Source organism: Gossypium arboreum, chromosome 3 (genome assembly GCF_025698485.1).
Source record: "Gossypium arboreum isolate Shixiya-1 chromosome 3, ASM2569848v2, whole genome shotgun sequence".
In the NCBI taxonomy this organism is placed as follows: domain Eukaryota; kingdom Viridiplantae; phylum Streptophyta; class Magnoliopsida; order Malvales; family Malvaceae; genus Gossypium; species Gossypium arboreum.
Genome location: NC_069072.1, coordinates 114,905,282 through 114,921,261, shown reverse-complemented (window position 1 = coordinate 114,921,261; position 15,980 = coordinate 114,905,282). Strand labels below are relative to the sequence as shown.

Sequence of the window (15,980 nt, the reverse complement as noted above, 5' to 3'; positions counted from 1 at the left end):
ATTTCAGCAATAGCTTATAAACAACTCAAATAGTTTCATCAATGTTTTCAACAAATTCACATATTCACTACAAGCTGTTTTCCTGAGCAATAGTCACTAAATTATTTATAACTAGAGCTACAAAACTCAAAATCAATTTCCGTTAATTTTGCCTGAATATAGACTCATATATATTCCATCCATAAAATTTTCAGAATTTTAGGTTTAGCCAATCAATACCAGATTTTTCTTAAAGTTTCCCCTGTTTCACTGTTTGACTAATCTAACCACTCTTCACTACAAATCTAATTGCTCATTGTACAGAATTCAAAATATGTTCCATTTGATTTCATATGAAACTAGACTCACTAAGGAGTCTAAGCATATAAATTTTATCTTATAACCATTTTTGTACAAATTATAATGATTTTCTAAAAACAGAACAGAGGATTTCGGAGTCATTCCGACACTGTCTCACACAACTTTAAAATCTGTTTCTAGGAAATTTCTTTGCTCACACGGTCTCTTTTACAAGAAACTAGACTAATTAAGCTTTGATTACATATTTTGTTCAGCCTATAATTCCACACCAACAATTTATGGTGATTTTCTAAAACCACGTTACTGCTGCTGTCCTAAGCAAATTATTACAATTTGCTCTTAAATTTCCAAGTCCAAACACTTATCAACTTACCATTTGAGTTTAAAACATATCATGGCCACATCATATCTTATTAAATCAACTCATTATGTCCTATTATGATTGAATTTACTCAACATTTAATCACTTAAAACTTACAAAGGAATCAAACTCAAATACTTAAGAACTTACCTCGGAAATTGCCGAACGATTACAGATCGCATGTTCGGTTAGGTAGCTTTTTGTCTTTTCCGAATTAGACTCCCTAAGCTCTTGAGCTTGAATAAACAAATTTAATCTATTACAAACCAATTATACAAACTCATGGCCGAATATAACAAGAAGACTACTAGATTCTACTAGCCACTCATTGCTCTATTATTAACCTTACTTAATTATAAACGCATTCGGCAATTTGATAATTAAGTTAATATCATGGTATCATAACTCAACATTTATCAATATATCATTAACAAAATATGCTCATGTCAAATTTACTCCCAATCACATCTCAAAATTCAGCAAGATTAGAACTCATTTAATAATTAAATTCGGTAGTTTAATCACTTTGCTAACTACTTATACATATAATTCAATGATTTTTACACCATCTTACAATCACCATTATTCAAGACTTTGAGATTTCCACAAATGTTCATCTAAAGCCTCTAGGCCGAATGTAATATTGCATCCAAATTCACATAGTTTTTTGTTATATCTAATTCTAATGTACATAATCATAATTCAATTCAACATTATAAACCATTATCACCCATTTACCCGATTATAGGGAATTAAATATAATATCTCTAGGATATACTCTACATGGCCGAATATACCACATTAATTTTTAACATTACCCATGTAATTACCTATAGGCTCTTATACCTTAAATTCACACATTTAACCTTTTAATGCCTATTTATCATTCCTTTGGTCTTAACCTAAATGACAGCTCTCATTCTCCATATTTCAACCGAATTTTTCATAGTATGAAGACTAAATTTTTTTATTTTTGCACCTTGAACTTCATACATTTATAAAAACTTTCATAACTCATTTGGCCTTATCAAGAACCATTTAACATGCAAGGAAAATAATCATAGAGGAAGAAATTAACATTCTAAATAGACTCAATCTTTGACCGAATGTACAAGGTGCCTCTAAGCCACTCATCCAAAAATCTTTACCCCATTCTAGTCATTCCCCCATTGTTCCATGCAACATGAAAATAACCCCTAATTCCAACACTTAATCATTCGGCATATTGCTCAAATCACCATAAGAAATCTCAACTTTCTTGACATTACCAAGAGTGCATCCACAATTTAACTTAGCATATTATAAAGCCAAATCAACAAATTCCAAGCTTACCTCCTAATAGCTAAAGATGAATGCCGAATTGCTCTAGGTAAGTTTTCCCTTCTTTTTCATCTTTGTTTCGGCTTGAGAGAGGTATGAGAAAAAGATGAACACCATCCTCTTTCTTCTCTTTTATTTAATTCCTTTTATTACAATTATCAAATCATTTGTTAATACAAAATTATTTTAATTTTGAATTAGTGGAGCATTATCTTTCCTTGGCCGGCCACTATGTTTATCATGGGTAAATTGACATGCAAAACCACTCTTTTCAATGCATGTAATATTAAACCATTGTAAGATTAACCTCTCACTTTCCAACAATGTTTCATATAAGTCCATTTTAATAAATTCACATAAAAGTTATCAAATTAATGCATGAAACTTTCACACATGCATTTACTCACATCATAAACACAGAATATAACTTTTAATTTCTTATAGGACTCGGTTTCGTGGTCCCGAAACCACTTTCCGACTAGGGTCAATTTAGGGCTGTCACAGTGTAACACCCCACACCCGTATCCCATACTGGTTTGGAATATGAGGCATTACCTAACTTAAACTTATGCATATAAATGTTTTCATAATACCGGAACATGCTTAAATTAAAAATTTTTCAATTTTATCTATAAACTCCTTAATAAGAACATACTAAGCCCAAAACATCCATTGGAAACCATTCAGAAACAATCTGAGTCCTTTAAAGAACTCTGAAAATAAGTCTTAACACAGGGGCACATGCCCGTGTAGGAGGGGTAACACGCTCATGTGACATTTCAACATGGTCATGCTATTGGCTCGTGTGGCTCACACGGCCTCAGCAATACAGGGACACGCCCGTGTCATATACCCGTGTGGAATTAATTCTAAATGCACACCTACAGGGGTTTTCACATAGCCTGGACCACACCCGTGTCTCAGGCCCGTATGCAAAAACTTGGACATTTTGTTTCTGATGTCAGCAATCCTTACAGGCCACACGGCCAAGGCACACGTCTATGTGCTAGGCCATGCCCTTCACATGGCTGAGACACACGGTCGTGTCTCTGCTCGTGTGTTTACGACTTTGCATACTGACTTACAATTTTTACGTGTAGGGGACACACGACCATATCACACGCCCATGTGGTAAATCGTGAGTCACACACAGCCTAGACACACGCCCGTGTGCCTACCTGTGTGGACAAATAAGGCTATTTACCAAGCCTTTTTGTCACCCTTTCTTATGTAACCTGTACAAAAATCACTCTATACTAACATAAGGGCACATCACATAGCCAAAATAAGCACAATGGATACATTTCAGTTTTGCAATTTACTCATCCATGAAAATATCATCTTCTAATAAACCACAATTTATACATATTTTTATCCCATGCTTAGCACATTTTATGGATGATTTTTCCTTAAAATTGGTGAATTCGATGCTCCTAATGCCTTAATTTCATATTTTATACTTACTTGAGCATAGGAGAGTGAAAGGAACGAGAAACGGGCCAAAAACGGAGAAAATAGGCCAACGTACGAAATCAACACAGCCTGGACCTCCTCACACGGGCAGATCACATGGCCATGTCAATTTGGCAGAACTGAAGCATGACTCACACGGGTGGACACACGTCATTGCCTATTTAACAGGCTTGACCACAGCCTGAAGTAATCACACACAGGCGTGTCCCTGTCGAGCCAAATTGAGTCCAATTCGGAAAAGGCCAATTTTGAGGGTTCTTAGGCATTCTAAAGCCTATAAATACACCCTAGAGGAGGATGAAAAGAGGACGCATAGAGGAGGAAGCAGGGAACTGCTCAAGGAAAGCCGATTGATCCATCTCAGAAGCCGGATTCATCATCAATACTGAAGATCTCCCCTCAATTTCCCTTCAGAATTTTTGGGTTTTTCTTAATGTTTTGTACTCATTATTCTTCTGAGATGTTTACCTTTTTAGTTATGAACTAAAACCCCTAAATACCTAAGGGGAATGAAACCTAAGACAGATATTGTTATTATTATCTAAATTGTATGATAAATATTTGACTTGTTCTTAATTATGTGTTCTTAATTCTTGTTTTGATATTCCAAGATATTGATTCAAGTTAAGCTCTTATTCAGAGGAGGAATAGACCCTGTCTAACAGTACATTTGTCATAATTAAGCGGAGTTGATTGCGCGCCTAGAGATAAGGTGACAAGATTTTGCCGGATTAGGGTGAAACCTAATAAGGGGATCCATAGATCGAGTTAATGCAACCCTAGAGAGTTAATTAGAAAGAGATTTCAATTATTCAACCTAGGGTTAGACGTTGATAGTGTCAAGAGGGATAATAATATAACTTAGGGATTTCTACGGATCAAGTCTGTAACACCCCAAACCCGGCCTGGAAGTTTGGCTCGAACTTGGCGTGTCACATTGAAGTGTTTTTCAAAAACCATGTTTCCATTAAAAACCCTTCTTAATAATTAAAAACTTATACCCTTTTTAAACCTTGTTAGAAAACCTCAATTTGAATAACATTCTTAACAACTTTATAAAAATCTTGGTAGTTATGAAACTTACTTTAAAAACAATTGCGGTTACGAGATGTTTTGAATAACAGTAGTTGCTTTGGAAAATCGTGTTCTAATACTAGCAATTATAAGAACAATAAATAAAATTCCAAATTTGAAATCCAGAAAATTACAACGGCTTTACTACAACCCACATAAAATAATTTAAAGGTAATAATCAAAACTGTAACATAAACAGTGTGTGTGGCTTCCTCCGAGCCCCTAGCAACCCCGATCCATCTAAGGCTGGAAATTACCTAAAAGGTTAATAAACGGGGTGAGTTTACGAAAACTCAGTGTGAAATCCCCTACTATAAAAAGGAACAATCATCATCTAAAAGAATTAAAAGTTTGGCCCTGACCTTACTTACAATTTCAAGTACCAATCGGTCTTAGCCCATTACAACAGACAATTACCGGATGGACCATAGCCCATTATAGAATAAGAAACATTATCGTAATTGGAACCAAAATGAGAATCGAATCGAATTAGTAATGTAATCGTAATCGAATCAATATTAGTAATAGAATCGTAATCGAATCGAATTACGTGATGTAATCGAATCGAATGTGAATGCAATCCCAACCCAATCCAATCAGATACACCCCGCACCAACCTTACACCATGTGGGAGACAACTCGACCTACCCATCCGCTACACACCACGTAATTTGCAGCATGGTCGCGGAGCGTATATCGTGATGAGTCACCAGACATGAATATTGTGGCGAGCCACCGAATCGATAATGTGGCAAACCCACCTAATGTAATACGTGGCACAAAGCCATAGATAACTGTAATAACTTCGGCACATAACCATCAAGGATCGTAATATAATCGGCGACTGACCTTCGGTAAATATGATCGACACAGAGTCCTCAACAAATATGTTAGGCACATAGCTACAGGTAAATATGTTTGGCACGAAGCCATAGTCAAGATGGCACAAAGCCATATTTAGGTTGGTACAGAGCCATTAATAACGGGTCTATAATCGGCACGAAGCCCACAACAACGACACACACGACCTTGGTAGCGTGATCGGCACTTAGCCATCGATCGGTCAATGATATTGTGACAGAGTCACCAACATGAGATATTGTGGCGAGCCACCGTATCAGATATTTGTGGCATAGCCACCGTAACGCTTCCTCAAGACAAAATCCCAAACCCATGCAACATGTCATGTATGCGTAATGTCATGCCCATATTTGAATCAAACAATCACAGTCAAGTCATTCATATCACCAACATATATTCACAATCAAATCCGCCAAACACACAGTCTAAGTCAGTCACTTGTCCACAAGGGCAAAACAGTCATTTAACACTCTAGAGGCAAAATGGTAATTTTACCCCACAAAGGTATCTCGGTAATTCTACCCTACAGGGGTATTTCGGTATTTCTACCCTACAAGGGTATTTCGATAATTCTACCCTACGGGGGTATTTCGGTAATTCTACCCTATAAGGGTATTTTAGTAATTCTACCCTATAGGGGTATTTTGGTAATTCTACCCTACAGGGGTATTTCAGTAATTTCACAATCAAGGGTAAAACGGTAATTCTATAAATCAAGGGTAAAACAATAATTTTGTAAACTGAGGGTAAACTAGTAATTCTGTAAATAAAGGGTAAAACGGTAATTTTACAAATTGAGGTAAAACAAGAATTTCAGAATCGAGGGTAATACAAGAATTTCAGAACCGAGGGTAAAAGCAGTAATTCAGTAAATCGAGGGTAAAATAGTAATTCTATAAACTGAGGGTAAAACGGTAATTCTGTAAATCGAGGGTAAAACGGTAATTTTACAAATCGAGGGTAAAACGATAATTCTATAAATCGAGGGTAAAACAGTAATTCTGTAAACTGAGGGTAAAACAGTAATTCTGAAAATCGAGGGTAAAATGGTAATTCTGTAAATCGAGGGTAAAACGGTAATTCTATAAATCGAGAGTACTTTGGTAATTTTACAAGTCGAGGGCATTTCAGTAATTGGTAAACTAAAGTATTCTAAACATGGATAACAATACGAATGGGCCTAAAGCCCTTCTCGGCCCAAATTAAGCTTTGATTACATATTTTATTCAGCCTATAATTCCACACCAACAATTTATGGCGATTTTCTAAAACCACGTTATTGCTGCTGTCCTAAGCAAATTATTACAATTTGCTCTTAAATTTCCAAGTCCAAACACTTATGAACTTACCATTTGAGTTTAAAACATATCATGTCCACATCATATCTTATTAAATCAACTCATTATGTCCTATTATGATTGAATTTACTCAACATTTAATCACTTAAAACTTACAAAGGAATCAAACTCAAATACTTAAGAACTTACCTCGGAAATTGCCGAATGATTACAGATCGACTGTTCGGTTAGGTAGCTTTTTCTCTTTTCCAAATTAGACTCCCTAAGCTCTTGAGCTTGAATCAACAAATTTAATCTATTACAAACCAATTATACAAACTCATGGCCGAATATAGCAAGAAGACTACTAGATTCTACTAGCCACTCATTGCTCTATTATTAACCTTACTTAATTATAAACGCATTCGGCAATTTGATAATTAAGTTAATATCATGGTATCATAACTCAACATTTATCAATATATCATTAACAAAATATGCTCATGTCAAATTTACTCCCAATCACATCTCAAAATTCAGCAAGCTTAGAACTCATTTAATAATTAAATTCGGTAGTTTAATCACTTTGCTAACTACTTATACATATAATTCAATGATTTTTACACCATCTTACAATCACCATTATTCAAGACTTTGAGATTTCCACAAATGTTCATCTAATGCCTCTAGGCCGAATGTAATATTGCATCCAAATTCACATAGTTTTTTGTTATATCTAATTCTAATGTACATAATCATAATTCAATTCAACATTATAAACCATTATCACCCATTTACCCGATTATAGGGAATTAAATATAATATCTCTAGGATATACTCTACATGGCCGAATATACCACATTAATTTTTAACATTACCCATGTAATTACCTATAGGCTCTTATACCTTAAATTCACACATTTAACCTTTTAATGCCTATTTATCATTCCTTTGGTCTTAACCTAAATGACAGCTCTCATTCTCCATATTTCAACCGAATTTTTCATAACATGAAGACTAAATTTTTTTTATTTTTACACCTTGAACTTCATACATTTATAAAAACTTTCATAACTCATTTGGCCTTATCAAGAACCATTTAACATGCAAGGAAAATAATCATAGAGGAAGAAATTAACATTCTAAATAGACTCAATCTTTGACCGAATGTACAAGGTGCCTCTAAGCCACTCATCCAAAAATCTTTACCCCATTCTAGTCATTCCCCCATTGTTCCATGCAACATGAAAATAACCCCTAATTCCAACACTTAATCATTCGGCATATTGCTCAAATCACCATAAGAAATCTCAACTTTCTTGACATTACCAAGAGTGCATCCACAATTTAACTTAGCATATTATAAAGCCAAATCAACAAATTCAAAGCTTACCTCCTAATAGCTAAAGATGAATGCCGATTTGCTCTAGGTAAGTTTTCCCTTCTTTTTCATCTTTGTTTCGGCTTGAGAGAGGTATGAGAAGAAGATGAACACCATCCTCTTTCTTCTCTTTTATTTAATTCCTTTTATTACAATTATTTAATCATTTGTTAATACAAAATTATTTTAATTTTGAATTAGTGGAGCATTATCTTTCCTTGGCCGGCCACTATGTTTATCATGGGTAAATTGACATGCAAAACCACTCTTTTCAATGCATGTACTATTAGACCATTGTAAGATTAACCTCTCACTTTCCAACAATGTTTCATATAAGTCCATTTTAATAAATTCACATAAAAGTGATTAAATTAATGCATGAAACTTTCACACATGCATTTACTCACATCATAAACACGGAATATAACTTTTAATTTCTTATAGGACTCGGTTTCGTGGTCCCGAAACCACTTTCTGACTAGGGTCAATTTAGGGCTGTCACAGTGTAACACCCCACACCCGTATCCCATGCTGGTTTGGAATATGAGGCATTACCTAACTTAAACTTATGCATATAAATGTTTTCATAATACCGGAACATGCTTAAATTAAAAAATTTTCAATTTTTTCTATAAACTCCTTAATAAGACCCTACTAAGCCCAAAACATCCATTGGAAACCATTCAGAAACAATCTGAGTCCTTTAAAGAACTCTGAAAATAAGTCTTAACACAGGGGCACATGCCCGTGCAGGAGGGGTAACACGCTCATGTGACATTTCAACATGGTCATGCTATTGGCCCGTGTGGCTCACACGGCCTCAGCAATATAGGGACACGCCCGTGTCATATACCCGTGTGGAATTAATTCTAAATGCACACCTACAGGGGTTTTCACATAGCCTGGAACAAGCCCGTATCTCAGGCCCGTGTGCAAAAACTTGGACATTCTGTTTCTGATGTCAGCAATCCTTACAGGCCACACGGCCAAGGCACACGTCTATGTGCTAGGCCATGCCCTTCACATGGCTGAGACACACGGTCGTGTCTCTGCTCGTGTGTTTACGACTATGCATACTGACTTACAATTTTTACGTGTAGGGGACACACGACCATATCACACGCTCATGTGGTAAATCGTGAGTCACACACAGCCTAGACACACGCCCGTGTGGCTACCTGTGTGGACAAATAAGGCTATTTACCAAGCCTTTTTGTCACCCTTTCTTATGTAACCTATACAAAAATCACTCTATACTAACATAAGGGCACATCACATAGCCAAAATAAGCACAATGGATACATTTCAGTTTTGCAATTTACTCATCCATGAAAATATCATCTTCTAATAAATCACAATTTATACATATTTCTATCCCATGCTTAGCACATTTTATGGATGATTTTTCCTTAAAATTGGTGAATTCGATGCTCCTAATGCCTTAATTTCATATTTTATACTTACTTGAGCATAGGAGAGTGAAAGGAACGAGAAACGGGCCAAAAACGGAGAAAATAGGCCAACGTACAAAATCAACACAGCCTGGACCTCCTCACACGAGCAGATCACACGGCCATGTCAATTTGGCAGAACTGAAGCATGACTCACACGGGTCGACCACACGCCCTTGCCTATTTAACAGGCTTGACCACGGCCTGAAGTAATCACACACAGGCATGTCCCTGTCGAGCCAAATTGAGTCCAATTCGGAAAAGGCCAATTTTGAGGGTTCTTAGGCATTCTAAAGCCTATCAATACACCCTAGAGGAGGATGAAAAGAGGACGCATAGAGGAGGAAGCAGGGAACTGCTCAAGGAAAGCCGATTGATCCATCTCAGAAGCCGGATTCATCATCAATACTGAAGATCTCCCCTCAATTTCTTTTCAGAATTTTTGGGTTTTTCTTAATGTTTTGTACTCATTATTCTTCTAAGATGTTTACCTTTTTAGTTATGAACTAAAACCCCTAAATACCTAAGGGGAATGAAACCTAAGACAGATCTTTTTATTATTATCTAAATTGTATGATAAATATTTGACTTGTTCTTAATTATGTGTTCTTAATTCTTGTTTTGATATTCCAAGATATTGATTCAAGTTAAGCTCTTATTCAGAGGAGGAATAGACCTTGTCTAACAGTACATTTGTCATAATTAAGCGGAGTTGATTGCGCGCCTAGAGACAAGGTGACAAGATTTTGCCGGATTAGGGTGAAACCTAATAAGGGGATCCATAGATCGAGTTAATGCAACCTTAGAGAGTTAATTAGAAAGAGATTTCAATTATTCAACCTAGGGTTAGACGTTGTTAGTGTCGAGAGGGATAATAATATAACTTAGGGATTTCTACAGATCAAGTCTGTAACACCCCAAACCCGGCCTGGAAGTTTGGCTCGAACTTGGCGTGTCACATTGAAGTGTTTTTCGAAAACCATGTTTCCATTAAAACCCTTCTTAATAATTAAAAACTTATACCCTTTTTAAACCTTGTTAGAAAACCTCAATTGAATAACATTCTTAACAACTTTGTAAAAATCTTGGTAGTTGCGAAACTTACTTTAAAAACAATATGTTACGAGATGTTTTGAATAACGATGAGTTGCTTTGGAAAATCGTGTTCTAATACTAGCAATTATAAGAACAATAAATAAAATTCCAAATTTGAAATCCAGAAAATTACAACGGCTTTACTACAACCCACATAAAATAATTTAAAGGTAATAATCAAAGCGTAACATAAGCGTGTGTGTGGCTTCCTCCGAGCCCCTAGCAACCCCGATCCATCTAAGGTGGAAATTACGAAGGTTAATAAACGGGTGAGTTTACGAAAACTCGATGTGAAATCCCTACTATAAAAAGGAACGATCGGTCATCTAAAAGAATTAAAAGTCGCCCCACCTTACTTACAATTTCAGAGACCGATCGGGTCTTAGCCCATTACAACAGACGATGCAGATGGACCTTAGCCCATTACGAATAAGAAACATTATCGAATTGGAACCAAAATGAGAATCGAATCGAATTAGTAATGTAATCGAATCGAATCAATATTAGTAATAGAATCGAATCGTAATCGAATTACGTGATGTAATCGAATCGAATGTGAATGCAATCCCAACCCAATCCGATCGATACACCCCGTACCAACCTTACACCATGTGGGAGACAACTCGACCTACCCATCCGCTACACACCACGAATTTGCAGCATGGTCGCGAGAGCGAATATCGTGTGAGTCACCAGATCTGAGATATTGTGGCGAGCCACTAGAATCGAATAATGTGGCAAACCCACCTAATGTAATACGTGGCACAAAGCCATAGATAACAGTAATAACCTCGGCACATAGCCATCAGTGACGGTAATATAACTGGCGCACAGCCTTCGGTAAATATGATCGACACAGAGTCCTCAACAAATATGTTAGGCACATAGCTACAGGTAAATACGTTTGGCACGAAGCCATAGTCAAGATGGCACAAAGCCATATTTAGGTTGGCACAGAGCCATTAATAACGGGTTTATAATCGGCACGAAGCCCACAACAACGACACACAGCCTTCGGTAGCATGATCGACACTTAGCCATCGATCGGTCAACAGATATTGTGACAGAGTCACCAAATACAGATATTGTGGTAGAGCCACCAGAATAGATATTTGTGGCATAGCCACCAAAACGCTTCCTCCGTACAAAATCCCAGCCCATGCAACATGTCGTGTATGCAGAATGTCATGCCCATATTTGAATCAAACAATCACAGTCAAGTCATTCATATCACCAACATATATTCACAATCAAATCCGTCAAACACACAGTCCAAGTCAGTCACTTGCCCACAAGGGCAAAACAGTCATTTAACACTCTAGGGGCAAAATGGTAATTTTACCCCACAAAGGTATCTCGGTAATTCTACCCTACAGGGGTATTTCGGTATTTCTACCCTACAAGGGTATTTCGATAATTCTACCCTACGGGGGTATTTCGGTAATTCTACCCTATAAGGGTATTTTAGTAATTCTACCCTATAGGGGTATTTTGGTAATTCTACCCTACAGGGGTATTTCAGTAATTTCACAATCAAGGGTAAAACGGTAATTCTGTAAATCGAGGGTAAAACGATAATTTTGTAAACCGAGGGTAAACCAAGAATTTCGTAAATCAAGGGTAAAAGCGGTAATTTTACAAATCGAGGTAAAAGCAGTAATTACGTAAATCGAGGGTAATACAGTAATTCTGTAAACTAAAGGTAAAACGGTAATTTTGTAAATCGAGGGTGAAATAGTAATTCTGTAAACTGAGGGTAAAACGGTAATTCTATAAATTGAGGGTAAAATAGTAATTACAGAACCGAGGTAAAGCAGTAATTACGTAAATCGAAGGTAAAACAGTAATTTTACAAATCGAGGGTAAAACGGTAATTCTATAAATCGAGAGTACTTTGGTAATTTTACAAGTCGAGGGCATTTCAGTAATTGGTAAAATAAAGTATTCTAAACATGGATAACAATACGAATGGGCCTAAAGCCTTTCTCGGCCCAAATGGGCCCACACGCTCGTGTGGCCCTTTATGCCCAAATCTAGCCACAAATATGAGATTCACCTAGCCTAGTCCAATATTTACTACACAATCGAACAACTAAATCCAATTGGGCCCGTAGGCCCATTAGGCCCACATGGCCCCTTTCGGCCAATCGCGGCCCGAAGTAGCCATCCTACAACAAGAGTAGTGATAAATACACACCTGATTGGAGACTGGAGTTAATCCATGCTCCGAGCACTCTTAGCCGATGCCCAACCCAAACGAGCACGCCATAAAGCGAAAGGGATCAGCCAAGAAAGGTACCTTTAGTCTCCTCATGGTTCTCTCTATTTAAAGCCAGCTTCCCATCCACTCTTATGTTAGCTTCCCGATGTGGGATCCCTCCAACATCAGAGTTTAAATTCGACACCAACTCTTGCCGCCCCCTGTTAGTAAAATAAATGCTCTTTGCTTGCCATGGGATTTGAACCCATGCCTCTGTAACACCCCTATCCCGTAACCGTCGCCAGAATAGGTAAGGGGCATTACCGGACTTGTAACTCATGTCGAACAAGAAAATTTTGAACTTTTCTTGAAATAAAGATCGTTCATTTAAATAAGTACTAAGCACACCAGAGGTAAAATTTAAACTTCACTAAGTAAACATTCAAAAGATGCCATTTTCGCATGGCTTATATACATTAACCAAAAATATTCTTCCGCCACTAGTCTATTCTATACATGCCATAAAATAATTCTAAACATAACAAAGAACAAGCGGTGGATAGTGATAGTGTGACTAGTTCTTTGACGATCCCCGAGCACAGTAGCCGCAATGAGATCTATAAAGCAGAGGAAACAGAGTAAGCGGAGTAAGCATTAAAATGCTTAGTAAGTTTTAAGTAGTGTCAACAGATAACAATCAAATTATAACATAGTTGTTCGTATTTTTATTTCACTCTTCCTTCAGGCATACCATCCCTTTACCGAATATGCACATCTCATCATATACAATAGGCAGATAAACTTTCACATAAAAGTGAGCTCATGTGACATAGATATATCGTATGATTTCACATAACTACCTTATGATTTAGTTCAAATCAAGCTCACATATAAACTTGGAGTACATACCTGTTTAACCTTTCGCATTGAATATATTTATAAGCAATTCTTATTACGAAGTCTTATAGCTTTAACCTCTACTCGGATTATCGGCGAGACCTTTAGCTCAGACGAAATCTCCACACGAAGTTATCGGGTCTTACCCGGACAAAATCTCCACACATAGTCATCGGGTCTTACCCGGACATACTCTCCACACGTAGTCATCGGGTCTTACCCGGACATACTCTCCACACGTAGTCATCAGGTCTCACCCGGAATATATTTCCAAGTTTCATGTACATTTAATCACATGTTACAACATTCATATCGACTGTCATATTTGTAATTCATTTGCCTCATCAAATATCTAATAATACACACCTTTCACATTTGGTTGTTCGGCCACAATATACGCACATCGCCTACATACTTCACACTAGCCATTCGGCTTTACCACATATACATATCTCATATATATATTTCACATTGACCATTCGGCTTTACCACATATATGCATGTTCATATTCACCACATTGGCCATTCGGCCTTATCACACATATGCATGCTCACATTCATCACATTGGCCATTCGGCCTTATCACATATATGCATGTTCACATTCATCACATAGGCCATTCGGCCTTATCACATATATGCATGTTCATATTCACCACATTGGCCATTCGGCCTTATCACACATATGCATGCTCACATTCATCACATTGGCCATTCGGCCTTATCACATATATACACATTCACATTCATCACATAAAATCCTAAATCAAAATATAAATTTTCATGTATTCACATCACAATTATCCAAATATACTTCAGATACCACATATACTATCATGTATACACTTTGTCTTGGCCGAATCTACATCAATCATTTTCCAATGAATAATTCAATTTTACGCCATACTATCATTTCATATTCGAATACTCATAAACTTACAATTTCACAAATTTTAATATCGAAGATCCGTCTAACACTCATATATCGTTTTACAATATCACGATTTAGAATTCACGTATGGGTTTAATCAATAGCTTATGAGCAACTAAAACAAGTTTTATCCATGTTTACAACAAAATCACATATTCACTACGAGCTATTTTCCTGAGCAATAGTCACTAAATTATTTATAACTGGAGCTACAAAACTCCAAATCACTTGCCGTTAATTTTCCCTGAATATAGACTCGTATATCTTCCATCCATAAAATTTCCAGAATTTTAGGTTTGGCCAATCAGTACCATATGTTTCTTAAAGTATCCCCTATTTCACTGTTTGACTAATCTGACCAGTCTTCACTACGAATCAAATTTTTCATTGTACAGAATTCATAATGTGTTCTATTTGATTTCATTTGAAACTAGACTCATTAAGGAGTCTAAGCATATAAATCTTATCTTATAACCATTTTGTACAAATTATAATGATTTTCCAAAAACAGAACAGGGATTTCGAGTCATTCTGATACTGTCCCACACAACTTTAAATATCTCTTTATAGGAAATTTCTTTGCTTCCACGGTCTCTTTTATAAGAAACTAGACTAACTAAGCTTTGATTACATATTTTATTCAGCCTATAATTCCACACCAACAATTTATAGTGATTTTCTAAAATCACGTTACTGCTGCTGTCCAAAGCAAATTATTACAATTTGCTCTTAAATTTCCAAGTCCAAACACTTATGAACTTACCATTTGAGTTTAAGACATATCATGGCCACATCATATCTTATTAAATCAACTCATTATGTCCTATTATGATTGAATTTACTCAACGTTTAATCACTTAAAACTTACCTCGGAAGTGGTCGACGATTAGATGTCCACGGCTATTCGTTTACTTTCTTTTTTCCCCTATCCGACTTTGATCCTCTTTGCTCTTAAGCTTAAGTAAAACAATAGATTTGCTTAAGTACTTAACTAATATTATTCACTTAACAATCACATTTGGCAATCACATATCATTTAATCTTTGATTAACCAATTTAACACATACCAAAATCCAATCATACATCTAACCTTGATCTCAATACCAAACTGAGTTATAAGATCATACATTATACTAAGCATATCATTAAACATACCTATTCAATTTAGCTAATTTCATAGCCGATTAATCACCTTACCCCACATTACTCAATGCCGAATATTAACCCAACATCACAAGCATAATCACCATGAAACTTACCTTAATACACATTTTATCCTATTGCCGAATACATATATATATATATCATCAAACAAATATTTATTCACATAACAACAATTCATTCACATCTTTATAAATGA

At 36.2% G+C, this 15,980-nt stretch overlaps 1 long non-coding RNA gene across 1 annotated transcript; it reads right to left on the bottom strand.

Moving 5' to 3' along the window:
* Positions 1–4,614: 4,614 nt before the first annotated feature.
* Positions 4,615–12,894, bottom strand: LOC128290106 (uncharacterized). The gene is made up of 2 exons (XR_008279749.1): positions 12,791–12,894; positions 4,615–4,785 (listed from the first exon to the last, which is right to left on the bottom strand). It is a non-coding gene; the product is annotated as an uncharacterized LOC128290106 (long non-coding RNA).
* Between the last annotated feature and the right edge of the window lie 3,086 nt (positions 12,895–15,980).